This window comes from Calidris pugnax, unplaced genomic scaffold (genome assembly GCF_001431845.1).
Source record: "Calidris pugnax isolate Ruff unplaced genomic scaffold, ASM143184v1 scaffold38, whole genome shotgun sequence".
Lineage (NCBI taxonomy): Eukaryota > Metazoa > Chordata > Aves > Charadriiformes > Scolopacidae > Calidris > Calidris pugnax.
Genome location: NW_015090995.1, coordinates 13,173,445 through 13,189,404, shown reverse-complemented (window position 1 = coordinate 13,189,404; position 15,960 = coordinate 13,173,445).

Here is a 15,960-nt window from a genome sequence, read left to right as displayed (position 1 = left end):
AGAGATGCACAGAAGAGAATGACATTTTTGTGATCACCAGATTTTGAAAATTGATTTTTTGCAATTCAATTAACTTGATTTTCTTTGTACCTGGTGGACATGATTTCAGAGCTGAACAGCAGTGCTGAGTGTAGGCAGGCAGCATATGCCATGTTTAATTTTTTAATTTCCTGGTAGCAGCAATTCTTACAGGCACAATAGCAGGTTTGTTTATTTTTTGTTCTTCATCAGACCTTTTATTAACATTCTGGTAGATCTCTTGACTGCACCTGGTCTGTTAGTGACTGAGTATAATGGCATCTTTGCCCTGGGCTTTTGGAGTGGTGCATATGGATGGGGAAGGCAACAGATAATATGGATGCAAATTTCAAATTACTGGTTTCGTCCCCGAGGCACTTAAAGAGGACAAATCTCAAGGAAATAGGGAGAACAGCATGACTGTGCTTTTAGTTCCTACTGAAGGTATAGACTTGAAAACACTCTTCATGGTCCTTACAGTATTTTCTGTTGCAAAATAACGGAATATAAACTTATTTCAGTCAGGAGTACCTGTACTCTCCCGACGAAAGCTTTGTCTAGTGACAGATGATCAAGAGCACTATATTTACCAGCCAGTGCTTGAAGAAGAGCCTGTCCCTTGCACAAGATCAAGATACCAGAAATCCAACATGATGTTTTTTCTGATGAGCACCCATTAACGATCGCTGGCACAGAATGCACACTGATTTGGACTAATCACTGCAAGGAGTGGTCTTTAATGAACTGAGAGGGAGCCATCTTCAACACTCAAGTCAATGTTCTCTTGCCTACAGAACCACTCATATGGAAAAAGCAACTGTCTTTTTCTATTTATGTAATTTTGTCTATCTCACACACAAACTGAACCTTCTGAGCTGGAAAGACTTCCCAGGTTTTGCACTTCTTAAGACAGGGAGTCCTCTTGAGCAGCAGTGTACAGAGTTCTTTAGCTAACTCCCTCAAATCTCCCACTGCATTCAACTACATGATAAATACCAGTGCTGTAGAGATCTCTCAAACATACTGCTACCTCCTCCACAAACTGCCAAGAAAGGCTTTGTAAGAAAAATGAGCTTCATTTTTCGGTATTTTTTAAAATCAGTGCCATAATTACTGATCTGATGTATTTTCTTACTCTTTCCTCCACTGATACATACCCATCTCCTGCAGGAAGCTCTGGCCTCAGTTACATTTGATGTTTCTACCAAACTTCAGAACCTGTGTCAATCTGGTAATTAGTTTGAAGACAGAATTAATTAAATAGGATTACTAGAATGAATTCCGTAATACCCTGGGAAGTCTGATATTTGTAATCAGCTATGTAACTGTTGCTAGGATACTGGAATTCTTTATTTTTTGGAAAAAAGATCTATTAAAATATTTGCCTTTCTAAAGCTACAAATCCAAGATATACAAAAGTTTAGTTGGTCCTATGAACAATTTTTGGTGCATTCATATGTAAGTAATATATTAACTCTTCACTCAGAAAATATGTGGAAAATCCCACAAGAATCTACTAATTTATCTATCAGGTGTATTCCTAAAAAGAAGCATGTTATAGCTGATGAAAGTTTACTTCTGTGATCTCTTTCCTCTGTTAGCCTTTCTGAGCTGCGTATACGCAGAAAGCATTTCACACACAGAAGACAGTAAACATCTATTAAGTATCTTAGATGTAGTTTGTATGTCTGACAGTACCAGATCATCCTCTACAGTGTAAAAATATATATAACATTGAAATATAAAGGAGTCAGTGATGAAGCTTGTACCACCTCAATTAGAATGACCGGACCAGATTTCAGTTTTTACCCCCAGGTTCTTTTTCTTGGTTTCCTACCTGTGGCCCCATAAAAAATACTGAATAGTTCTACTCCCTCTCCAGAGCTCAACTTAAATTACTTTTAGAAGGTTTTCTCATCCTTAATTGTCATTTATCCAAGTTATAATTATTTAATCCTTTAATCTCTTTTCAAAAGTCAATCATGAGCTTTTCCCTACTGTTTTTCTTTTCATAATGTTCAACCACCTCAGCAGTGACAGACAGACTCCAGCGTAATTGTGATCCATGTCAGGAATCATTTTCTAGTGGTAATCATCTAGAGATATGTCTTCTCAGCTGTCCTTAACGGACTCCTTCAGTTCACTTGCATCGCTTTCTGTGTAGTATTCTAATGGATAAAATTGTTAATTTTACTATGGTTCAGAGATAATGTTCGTTTTCTTCATTATTATTTTGCCTTCAATTCCAGTGTACGTTTCCTTCCCTTTCATAATCTGATAGAGACTTCGGGGCAGAGAAGCTGGGGGTATAGAGAAGTCTATAGCTGATGAGATGTAATTAAAGCAATCAGAAGGAAAGACCATGTTATCCGCATGGCTTTATTGCTAAACTTATTTTCAACTGCCAACTGTTGGTGAAGGTCTGGTTGTACTGAGATTTATTTCCAAAATCATGATTTCATTCTTCACCTCTGTTTCTCTAATATTTTTTTTCCTGTTGATATTCCATTAATCAGATAATTAAGAAGATTTGGTGGGTACTGTGTAATTCAAATTGCTCTCTGTTCCTAGCAGGGACTCTTCCCCTCTTCTGATCTGGCATGTATTCTGTTTTAGCTTCAGCCCTGAGTAACAGCAAATTCTATTCACTGGGATAAAACTGAGTCCATCAGTGACGAATGTTCTGTTCACATTGTTACGAATCTCCAACAAATCCATTTCATATAAAACTTGGACACTTTAAATACCTGCAATTTTCGCTTTTAGTCTTCAACGTAAAAAAAACAAATATGTAGTGACTGCTGCTGGCTGAACCCGCTTTTGACAGTCCACGTCCGTTTTCTCTTGCCTTATACAAGCTTCAGCTAGTCTAGATTCTGACTGCTAAGGATGTAATGGGTGTTGTGAATTATAGCTGATGACCCTGAGAAAAATGCAATTTATTGTCAATTGTCCATTATAATCTGTGGGAAAAACAAAATACTTTTCTTGAGATGGTGTGTGAAAAACAAGTTTTGGCCCCAAATTTTCGGAACATAATATAACCACTAGATTCACTCTTCTCTTGTAATGCCGATGAGCCCCAAGAGTACTCATAAATATTGGCAGACTGAAGGAGGTAGTATTTTGCCAGTTTTTTTCCTGCTAAATTGTAGTTAGTGTTTTTAACATAGTGATACATAACAACGCCCTTAATGCTATTCCTTGGAACTTTGTCCTGAAATTCTGTTTCAACTCACTTAGGTCTTAGGACATGTAGATCAGCTAGCAATATTGCTGCCAAAAAATAGTTAATGAATTTGCTGATAAACCCCAAGAAGGGAGTGGGGGGTCTGCCTTTCAAACAGCTGCATCTCAACTGTTGCAGGAGGAATAAAACTAATATTTGTACTTCCAAGTTTTTTTCACTTTTGTTCCACCTGTATCAGTGAGACTTCCATTTAAATATAGTGTTCAAGGTATCCTATTTGTAAAATTCTTATAAAACCAGGATTTTTTTTTTGTACCGAACTCTCTTCATACTGAGATGTATGTGGAGGAAGACAGCTGAAACTCACTGTAGACATTTCCTCCTAATACTTCACATGAGGATAGGAGCCTGTTGCTTCTCTTTCAATAATTAGTTCGTAGCCAGCTTATTAAGTTGAGATCTAAAATGTCATTTCAGCTCCATTTGTATTTGCCTCTCTATCTGGACACTCTCTCGGTTAACACTGTCACATTATTTCAACAGGTTTGTGAATGAGGACACGTAATGAAGGTGGGGATATATAACTCATTTATCACTGTGGCTATGTTACTTACAACTTCTGGTCTGCTCTTTTCCCCATAATGCAGTTTTATTTGTCAAGTCTGTTCCTGATGTTTGCATCAGTGGAGAGTTTGCTGCTTTACAGTTTCTGCTCGGATACCAACATATTTTGAAACACCTGTAGGGAACTGTATACAGAGTCAGTGGCTACACTGCATCGGGGGTGATAGATACATTATTAGCACATTGAGCGTAACGGTGAGATGCTGGCTACTGTGGAAATGGCCCAACATCACAGCTGAGACTTGGGCACCAAACACAGACCTGCCTGGATCCTTAGTAGGTTGAATCACAAGTTGAATGTTTAAAGTAACAGACTTCTCATGGTTGCTGTTTTGTTCAGGACAACGGCCCACACATGGAACATTATCCTGTTTTTCAACCTTCTAGTTTGGTTGAAGTTCTCTCTCCTAACAAAACCTTTTCATCCCAAATTGAAACCATGGCTAGCGCAGCCTTCTGAACCACTAATGAGATGTGGCTGTGGGAATCCTCAAGACCAGTAAGTTTAAATCTTAAAAGATATTTGTGTTTATGTAGTGGAAATATGAGAAAGCATATTTTGACTAATGGTATCACCCTAGAGAAACATACTTGTTATAAATATGTTCCATTGCAATTGCTGGAAATCTAACAAAATTGCCATAAACAGGACTTACATCAATGTTTCTGCTTGACCTTTCTGGGAGAATAAAAGTACCTTCTGGGAATGCAAAACAAATGAATTTTTTGAAAACAAAATGAGTAACACAGCCCTTCCTCTTTATAAAATGGAGCCCTGATATAGCTGCTGCTGCTTAGTAACAGTTCCTCAAAACGATTCATAAAAGCACCAGATGTAAAGGTGCACACGTGTGTTTCTTAACTCCAGGCTCTGATGCAAACCTCAGAAACACTCATGCTGTGGGTATAAGAATTTGAGATTTTAGATGAATAGCATTTTCAAATGAAAACCATATCCTTCTAGACATGGATAAGCTGTGCACTCGGCTCCCCTGACATTCTTGTTGCTGCCAGTTGATGTGTTGTTGGAACCATGCGAGCTGTTGCATACCATTTCCTGGTGCTTCCCACCAACAGCTAGCTCTCTTCTACGTTTTCACCTTAGGAGAAAGATACCCTGTCTAGCACAGAAAACTGCTAGAAATAGAGTGATAAAAACCACAGTCTTTGAGAACTTGCTTAACCTACAAAAATACTATCAGCATCACTAAAGTTGAATATATTTAATAGGACCAGAAGGGTACCAAGACAGTTAACGCAAATAATAGTGTTCTGCCTATAATTAAATATTCTAGATAAGCGCAAATGCAGAACTGAACTAGCATTAAGAAAACTGTGTTTTTCCCTTCAGAAATTATTCCAAATGACCCGTTAATTTGGATTAGTTGTCACAATCCAAATTAAAGTTTTTTATAATACCTTATACAAATAGCTAAAAAGACTAGTACTGCTACTAATCCCCATTTTTTTTCTACATTCCTAGTAGCAGATGCAGTATATTGACAGAAGCCTATTAGCCTAAAGGAAAGTGTAACAAAGCTCCTAGAAATATCCTCATCACTTGCAGCCAGTGACTGCTGAAGCAGTTTGATCCCTTACCCAGCTCCTCAAGTCAGTGAAGTAAGAAACACGAATCCCTCATTGCAACATACAGTTCCCTCATACAGTTTCTTTTAAAGAGAGGAAATCATTTAAAGCCAATTAGAATTTCTGATGCATTTATTACCCACCAATCACCAAAAAATTAATAAAATCACCATGTTTGTCTTGCAGAGCCTGATAAAGCAAAGCGAGCGACTCCCCACCCCGCTCCCAAACCATCCGGAGCAGAACTCTGCTTTGGCAAGGCAGGTTTAAAGCCAGCCAGGAGCCCTGCCAGCAAAAGCACAGAACCAGTGCATTTCTAGATTGGCTCTTCTTCTGTGGCCTCTGCCAACTGGCTCCCACCAGAGTGGCAGAGCGGAGACTGAGCTCCTCTGCTTAACCCTCTGCTACAACCAGGCAGAGTCGAAAGGCTGACTCTCACCGTCTTACTAGGAAAATCTCATCTTTCATAGAAAGTCGTGGGTTGCACAGCAGCATTCGTGCAATCATTAGCAAATACACGCTGTGCAGACTTTCAAAAGACATCAGTAGATAGAGTTATTCCTGCTCACCCCATCCTACAACTCTCCTCTCCTTCCTCTCTCGCCACACATCCACATGTTAAAATTAAATGGGTCTTAACAGATCCGTAAGTGGGATATACCCAAGTGTTTCCAATTTACCCTCAGTGAACTTGAATGAAAAACATTTGAAAATGAAATTCTGGGTGAAATCTTACAGCACTGCTACAGCATATGGAGCTAATTTCAAATAGCACTTTGATAATGTCATGATCTGTTAGAAAGTGTTCACCTTATACCGATGATATTATAAACTCAGTTGCCTCACTCAGTATACGTTCATCTTACGATCCATAAGAAAGCTATTTAGTGGATTGTGAAATACGAACTTTGGCCAGAGCTAATTTAGAAAGATCGTTATACTATGGATGGCGCAGCTTGTTTCTTCGGTGAGTTTCATATTATTCAACTGTTCACAGCCAGTAAATTCACATCTAATAAGCTGCAAAAGTTATCAGATGAAACACAGCCCATTGTAATCCTCACATGAAGTAAATAACTGATGAAAAATTAGTTCCAGCATGTGTAACAAATATTTTTGCAAACAGAATCTGATAAAGGAATTGGCTTTATTAACAACGAACTTATTCACACAATGGAGAAAATGCAGAAATCTGTTCTATCTCTACAGGCCCCAGCATTTCTCACATGCTTACCAGGAAAGAAAAAGACTTAACTGGAAACAAAAGCACATATAGACCACATCTCCTGGCAGGCACATAACTTGGCACTGGGAATGCAGTGGTAGAAATATGTTGAAGGGATTTGCAGGATGTGAAACACAGGCAAAAAGGCACTTGTGCTAATGAAAGCCTTGTTGTAGGGCTGCTTAAGATGCACTGACAGCACCGAGGAGGCCATATTCATAAATTCAGACAAACTATTCATTGCTCTGCAGTTAAGGTCGAAGAAAGTAGTAAATTTACACCCCACTTCTTGAGACAAAACAGGGACCGGCGACTCCTACCGTAAGTCCAACTAACCTCTGGTTCTTCTAAACCCAAACAGGCAGTAGTAACACCCAAAGGGCAAATGAACTTCTGCTGGTGCTGGACCTTCCCCTCTGCCACTGGCAGAAGGGCAGGTGATGTGAAGCTGGTTATGACAGATTCACACTCCTCAGAAGATCTCCAATTGGTAGGCAGTTCTTAAAAACTTCTTGACCTCATATGCAATACATATGAAAGAGACTAAAATTCCTCGGGTTCTCCATAGAACAGTAAGTTTTCAGGCACTATGAATTCTGTTTTCAGAAGCACTGCTTCAAATCTGGAGCACTCTCAGAAATCAACTTCTTTGCAAGGTATCAAAACGAAGTCCATTGCAGAATTTATTTTAGAAGTCTGTTTTCTGTGTAATACTTGAGACACACATTGCCTAAGGTCCCTGATGTAACAGCAGTCCTACCGCAGTTTCCCTCCAGCAAGTTTCCAATAAACAATACATGAGCAAACAGGAACAACCAGCAGCTTACCCAATGATTCTCAAATGATGCACCAGAAAGGACGCTCAAGAGCAGATTTGACAAAAATCAAACTATCAGAAGAGCAGGAAGCTCAAGCAGTTGTTTGGTGCTAAAGGTGTTACAGAAACATCCACTATACATAGCAATGGCTCCAAGCACTGAGGAGGCCACTGAGTGAAAAGCACCAGGTACATGTAGAACCAGGTAAATGTGCTGACATGAGAACAAGCACTGAACTAAACAGAAGTCTCATTTCACTAAGAGCTGAGTCCTGGCAACTTCACTCCATTTTTTGCTTGCTTTCACAAACTTCCACTATTGTTAGAGACAGCCAGAATAAGAATTAAGAAAGATTTTTCAAGATTTAGCCATCAGAAAATCAGTGCTAAGCGCTGTACTAAGGACAACCTCATACACCAGAGAAGGTAGAAATTTTCTTCAGTTGTGACATTTTCTTTTCCCCTTATTCAAGTCAGTCCCTTAGCCTGCAGCAATACTTCTCCCCAACAGGGCAGAGGTTTCTCAGGTACTAGCAGGAACAGCCCCTTTCCTCTGCCTCATTTCTCCTTTACTCTAGCAGCAATTCCTCTGCCTGTGAAGTCTGTCATCTTTTCTTGCCAAAGAGAAAGGAATGACAAAAGCATTCAAAGAAAAAGAGAAACAGAGAAATCCCAAGCCTCGTGTGTGACATAAAGAAAACAATTCACATGATCTTTATTTTTGTAACCCTCGTCCTCCTCTCACCCCCATGCCTGTTGTTATCACTCAGCATGTTATTGTTATTACTTGAAATTTGTTTTTAAAAGTGCCTATCCAGCGCTGGAGGTGCTTGAATACACATTGAAAATATACAAAACATATGTCTAACTTAGACCCTATGTTCCCTGAGGAAGGGCTGGTATCCTCTGTAGTGCACTCAGCACACTTATGGCATGAACAAATTATAAACAATAATAATAAAGAATAACTTGTGCCTATTTATCTGTTTGGTCTATGAAACTGATCTGTCAGTGACCCTGAAAACTCTCGGTGACACACACTGCGGTTGAGTTAAAACCAAGCTGCTCTTTCCATTATTCTATTTTCCGAATAGCTTGAGTCAAAATCCCATGGTAGGTGACACAGAGCGACCCTCCTGCTTTTGATGTGAATGGGAAAGGATTTGTCTTTTTATATCAAAGCTAGCTGGGGAGAGGAGGTGGGTGGTCATGAAAGGGAAAAGCCATGAAATTATCTCCATTGGTTTATAAGAAACAGCCATTCGATGGGATTTTGGGAGGGGGAAACCTTCTGAAAAATGTGCTCGTGTGATTCCTCTAGAGGCCAGCACATCTGAGCCAAGCGCTTGTATCAAGCGAGGGGGGGCAGGAGAAGTTCTTCACTTAATTGAGAACACACTTGTTTGCAGAGTTCAATGTCGGGAACTCCAACATTGTTTTTAAAAGAGAGAGTATTGTGTAGGTGTCGGAATTCAGAAGAGGCAAAACAAAAACGGATGGAAAAAGGCAGCTGTGATGATTTAAGTCTCCGAACACCTTTAGCCGTTTCCCTTCCTGCGCCCCACCAACTGGATCTCGCTCTTCTCTTTTGGCTGCTGCTAAGAGGAACAAGCGCGTCTCCTCTGGCCCTCTCCCTGCTCACCTCTCTAGCATGTTCTTCCTCTAGCTGCCTCCTCCTGCCTACACCCTGCTTACTGCATCCAGCCCTCCCTCCCTCCCACTGCCACTTCCCTGGCTGCAGCTGCCACCCCGAAGCGGAGCTGCCTGCGTGACACCACCATTCCTCCTTGAGCCGGTCCTGGCTGGAGAGAGGAGGCAGGGATCGGCCACACCGACAGGGCTTGTGCAGAACTGATGGTCAGAAATGGAGACAAGTTTCTGGTGGCTGACGTCCAGGTCAGCGGTGGCACGCTACCCAAGCAGGCAGGAGCCAGCCTTCCCCAGGCAGCAATCTTTGGCACCTCCAGATACTAATAATTTATATACTTCTCACGAGTTAACTTAGGAATTAGCTACCCTTCACTCAGTCAAACCCAAATGGTATGTTCTTGCTGCACAGAGCCTATAGCCTACATCTCTGATGTTCTACCTTAGGGGTCTTCCGAACACAGACCTAAAAGGACACACTTCCACCTGTCAGTTCTAACAGAATACAAAACCGAAAGAGACATCACTAAAAGCCAAGAAATCCTTTACAAATCCGCATCATTTTTCATTACTAGGGAAAAGTTTCTGTATTAGTGGGAGTCCTGTCAAAGTGTAGACAAACCATAGAAAGAGGCTGGAGCTAATTAGCACCCTCACATGTGTCAGAATTCTATTGCTGCTGGTCTGATGCAATGACAGTTTTGTATTCCTGCTTTTGAGGTTGACAGATGAAGACAAGGCAGTTCTGCATAACTCAGATCAGGTTAAATTTACCGAGCTATCACCCTTATCTGCTAGATGATGCATTGGTCCTTTCAAATGCATTACAAAACTGGAACAGAGTAAAATTATTGTAAGGGATAAGTCTTTTTCTCAAAGGTTGTAATATTCCTATTTCTAATCAATAAACTAATGGACCCATGTCAAGGTGATGAACAAGGGTCCATTTTAGTTGGAAAGAAGCAATTATTACTAAAGTCTCTTATAATGCCTAGGTATGTCCAGTTATAATGCCTAGGTATGGCTGAAGCAACTGAACTATGTAGCAATCACCATATAATTCTGATCAAAATATTCTATGTAATATTTCTTTTTCTAAAATATGTCATTTTGCCTGTTCAACAGTTACTTTCTCTTTACACAAAGAAAGCTTTTTTCCATCACAGCTGACCTGGCACCAGAACAATGATACAGTACTTCTGACTTAAAAAAGATAAGGAGAGACAAGCAGGTACCAATGTGGTAAGGGAGTGAGAATAGAAGACACAAGGCAGAAAGCCAGATTCAGGTTGATGTCATGTATTCTTCTGTGTGAGTCTTTTTATCTCACCCTTTATATCTTGGCTGCCTTTACGGTAACAAATGTGGCTCCTCCTTCCCATCATCATACAGTTTAAATTGATGTACTACTTCTATTTTATCAGAAGAATTTTGCCAGGAGAGAGAAAACAGGAAGGAGAGCATTCTGAATTTGTAGCTAATTAGCACCGTTTTACATGATAAATTAAATGACTAAAGCTTTTGAAAATCCCAGTTAAAAGGAGACCCCGCTCAGTGGCAGACACTTTCACTTGCAATAATACTGAAGGATAAGAATGTGTAAATCTCTCCATGTTTTAATCACACTACTTAAATCACAACACGTAACTACAGTTGTATGGTGAATGAATACCTCTGGCATAACCACATTTTCTTATATAGTGCATATACTACTTGCCAATTCAAGACAGGCAGGATATGCTGCCACCAACAATACTAATGTGAATCTTACAATTCATGGGAAGAATATGTAGGAAGGGGAGATATTAACCCCAAAGAGATATGTTACAACCTGCTCTCATCTAATGTCTTCATGATATTTAGAAATAAAAAGCAGTATTACAAGTTTCTGACAGAGATATTAATTGTTATGGAAATCCAAATAGTGGGGGAGAAAAGGTTGGATTATTTAGTTAAATGCAGCTTCTGGTATTATCTTGTGGTTGGCTTGGTTTGGAATCAAATTCGTTTTTCAAACTAAAAACCTCTAAATTTCAGTCCAAAAATTGACATGTTTGCCCACCTCTTGCAGCCAATAATTTATTTTTTATCAGTTTAAGGGCCAGAGAAGCAGCAAGTTCTATGATTTTCTTAGATTTCATTTAAAAGCAGGAAACATCTCACAATGTTTTTGTAGGCAGCTCAGTAATATTTAGCACAACTGCCAGTTTCAAACAATGCATTAAAATCACGGGAAAAAAATAAGAAGAAATGCATTTATGTGTCATAGTCTGATTGCAAATGCTATCATTATGCTCAGGTATAACAATCAGATATACATATTGCTCGTATTAACATTCATTAAGAGATTATCAGTATAACCAGACTATGGAGAGATGGGCTGAAATAAAAAACTTAATCCAAACTTGTGGTATTTCAGTTCTGAATTTTTCATCCCCTTAGGGGTGAGGCTGAAGGATATGGAATCTGAATCTAGTTCTTAATTTTGTGGCTTGGTCTCTTTTCCAGTTCCCACAGAAACATGTTCATCAAGATCTCCTGACATTTCTCTGCATTTTTTTATTTCTCTCAATGATAATTTGAAGCAAGTCCTGCCCTTTTCCCCATAACATTATGCTTTTTACACGACTGCAGCATGTAAACACTAAAAAATGCAAGCATAGCAACTCTGTGAAATACATAGAAACAAACGTCAACAGAACAGCCTTTTCCACATTATTGTAGGAGTTCCTCAGACCTGGGATTGCACATGCAAACCAAAGCAGAGTTACATATAAACCAGAGTGTTCCTTTCCTGACGAACAAACAGACTGTGACTCTATAGACTAAGCTTAACGAACAAGAGATTTCATTCCTGGCCTACCAATGAATCATTTTGCAACACTAGGTCTATGTGTAATACTAAGTATTAGTATAAAAGATTACAAAAGCCAATGTCTTGGGAACGTAGGTAAAAGCTTCACAGAAATGGGTAGTTTGACTCTCTTAAAAGATTACCAGCTTCAAAAATTGCTCCAATAAATGGAAAATATGGACTGAAAAATAGGCTCACTTCCAAAAGATGAAATCAAAGCCCTGATACCTTTTATCATTGTTTCATCATAGCTAATAAAATTTCCGTAATTATCTGAGGACACAGAAGCCTTTTATCTGTGATGAGTGACAGAGCATTGTGTGTCTTGAGTTAGAAAGGTAAATACAATACATGCCTGTGACAGCATCTCAAGAAACAAAAATAAACAGGGATCCAATTACAGATGAATACTAGCATAATCCTGAAATTGCTATTTCCCCTTCCATGCTATGCATCTTCCCAACTGCCAAAATAACTACGGGCCTGCTTGATTTTGCGTGTGTGCTTTAATAGCTGTCTACATTAGCCCAAGCTGCTGCAGAAAGTGGCCCCCAAAATACCTTTTTGTGTGTAATCACTAAAAGTAGCCTCATCATTTAATCAAAAGCCTCTGCTTTAATCAGTGATCTCCTTCCACTCCAGGCTTACAAGGAACAGAGAGCATTCTTCTGTAACAAGCCTCTTTGCTCCTGAAAAATGAGGGATTGTGTAGACATTGAAGGCTGAAACTCTCCCAATTTGCTCCAAGGGATGCCAAGTGTAGCTCGGAGAAGTACAAAGGGAACCTGTTCTTGCTGCTTTTCAACTGTGGCCCTACTTAAATTGCCACAGGGGTTTCACATTTCATTCTCCTAAAGTTACTGTCTCAGGCTTTTCTGTAGAAAACATTAAGGACATAGGCCTTGCTTTAAACCCACTTCCCTGGGAATAAGATTGAGCTCATAATCTTATAGTACCTAACGACGCACATGTTTGGTATTGTCTGTTTTTCATGCGTGAATCAACCAGCCAGATATTTAGAAAGAGCTCCTAATTTAATCTGTTGCTATATATACACACATAAACACACATCCACACATCCACATGGAATGGAAAGAAGGTAAAATCAAATAAAACCGGCACTTTATACTTCACAAAGGCTTATTACCTGAAAATTTCACATTCTTTTTAGACATTGGATTAAAATTCTCCTACAATCTTGAAGGCACAAGCCGGTGACAGATATTATGCAGGAGGATCACTTGCTCTACTGTTGAAATGCTGCCACTTCGGAGTGCAACAGAGCATCTGTTTTACAGATTATAATAGTTTGGGACATGAAATGAAGGTTCTTATAACCACCTGAAGCTGTAAAGGAAAATGTAGGTAAAAGGAATTTTAATTAGCTGAATCAGTATGGCAAGAGCCCTGGGAATGCCGATGAATAAAACAGGTAAGACTCTATTGCTAGTGTTTTGACTCTTCTGACAAGCCCTAAAATCATTTCATATTGCCTCTAAAAGATGTTCTCACTTGCCTCAGCTTAAATTAAGACCGAGTCTATTACAGCTGTAAAATTGTACCAGATTTAAACAAGGGCAAATGGCAGCCACGCTGTATTGGGACACGGTGGCATTTACCATGCCGTCAGCCGGGGGACACCACGGCTGCACCGCACTCACTGGCAGCCGGCACGGTCCAGAGCCAGACCAGAGAGATGACTCTTGCCCAGGGGAGCAACAGTGATTTTAGAGTATGCCTACACCAGGGGGTGCAGACAGAGGAGAGCACCCCATCTGCTCTCTGGGCTTCAGCCTCAGAGCCCCAGCAGCCGTGCTGGCATGTGGCCCCGTTATCAGGCTCGTCTCTCGCCAGGTCAAAGCACGGAGAGAAGAACTGGTGTCTGCACCTACCAGCACAGACCTGTCTTCAGCGCTGGTGCCCTGGTTGTTGACAGTGGTTAAGAACTGAAAAGGAAGGGTACTATTTACTGAATTACATTAATGGTGGCACTGAAGGAAGAGTGACTGAATGAAGCAGGAGGCCTTTTCTATTCTCTCTCTTTAAAAAGAAAAAAAAAAAAACTTCGGAGTGCAACAGAGCATCTGTTTTACAGATTATAATAGTTTGGGACATGAAATGAAGGTTCTTATAACCACCTGAAGCTGTAAAGGAAAATGTAGGTAAAAGGAATTTTAATTAGCTGAATCAGTATGGCAAGAGCCCTGGGAATGCCGATGAATAAAACAGGTAAGACTCTATTGCTAGTGTTTTGACTCTTCTGACAAGCCCTAAAATCATTTCATATTGCCTCTAAAAGATGTTCTCACTTGCCTCAGCTTAAATTAAGACCGAGTCTATTACAGCTGTAAAATTGTACCAGATTTAAACAAGGGCAAATGGCAGCCACGCTGTATTGGGACACGGTGGCATTTACCATGCTGTCAGCCGGGGGACACCACGGCTGCACCGCACTCACTGGCAGCCGGCACGGTCCAGAGCCAGACCAGAGAGATGACTCTTGCCCAGGGGAGCAACAGTGATTTTAGAGTATGCCTACACCAGAGGGTGCAGACAGAGGAGAGCACCCCATCTGCTCTCTGGGCTTCAGCCTCAGAGCCCCAGCAGCCGTGCTGGCATGTGGCCCCGTTATCAGGCTCGTCTCTCGCCAGGTCAAAGCACGGAGAGAAGAACTGGTGTCTGCACCTACCAGCACAGACCTGTCTTCAGCGCTGGTGCCCTGGTTGTTGACAGTGGTTAAGAACTGAAAAGGAAGGGTACTATTTACTGAATTACATTAATGGTGGCACTGAAGGAAGAGTGACTGAATGAAGCAGGAGGCCTTTTCTATTCTCTCTCTTTAAAAAGAAAAAAAAAAAAGAAGCATCTGTGAAAGAGAAAGAAGAGAAAACTGATTTTCAAGGGCAGGTAAAGTGCAGATACCCTTGTCTTCCCTTTCCTCCCTTCTCCGCTTTTGACAGACCTCATCTTTCTCCCCCTGAATATAATGATCCCATAGCACATCCCGTAACTCCAATTGGAAAAGGCTGTTCCTTCCAGCATGTGAGAAGATGAAGAAAAAATTATACCACAGCATCCTCTGTCACTGTGCAAAGACAATGAATCATGGATGAGGCGATCTGAGACATTTAATATGAGTTCCAACAAATTCAACTAGATCCCTGGGTTCTCACTGGCACTAGCAACATGCAACGGCCAAATAAACAGAATATTACCAACACGTCCTCTCACCCAACAGATGTGTGGTTCTTGTTCTTACTGCTAGTGAAGATACAATATAATACATGTGCAGAAGATGACTACAATTTAATTTACACCAGTTGTAGTATAGAAATATAAGCCACCACACAGAGCTGAAATCATGGAGATGGTGCCATCTGTATGTAATTGTTAGGGTTACGTTTTCCATTACATTTTCTTCTGGAGGAAGGGGAGGATATACAACTGGGTAACAATCATAACAATCAAGCCTTACAAAATATCAGTCAGAAATCACACTTTCGTTTGCTAAAGGGGTGATTTGCATTTCATTCTGACACATAAGAATGGCCTATTTCTAAACAATGTCACAGAAAATTATATGAAATTAAATTTTTATTCCAAATATTGTAAAGCAATAGGCCAAACAGATGGACAGGTATGGCATTACTTCATCTGTGGCATGCTAGGCTTGGCTAAGGGCCTATGGAGTACAAATGTTTCAGCAGTCCTTAGGGGTTAACAGGCATTACATTCAGCGAGGCCCAGAAATTAAAAGATCTGGCAATTGTTGCTTTTTGCTTTAACCCTGGAAGAGGCTGCTAGACTAGGAAAACAGCTAGCTAGACTGATCATCTTGTCATTTTTAAAGGAAAACTTAAGAAAATTTAATTGCAACAAATGAAAACCAGCCCAAAAGTATGTGAAGCTTGAATTTACTTGTTTTGTTGCATATATTTTCCTAGAAAGCAAATACTTAAAAAGACCCTGCATATTCCTTACAGATTATGAATGTTATA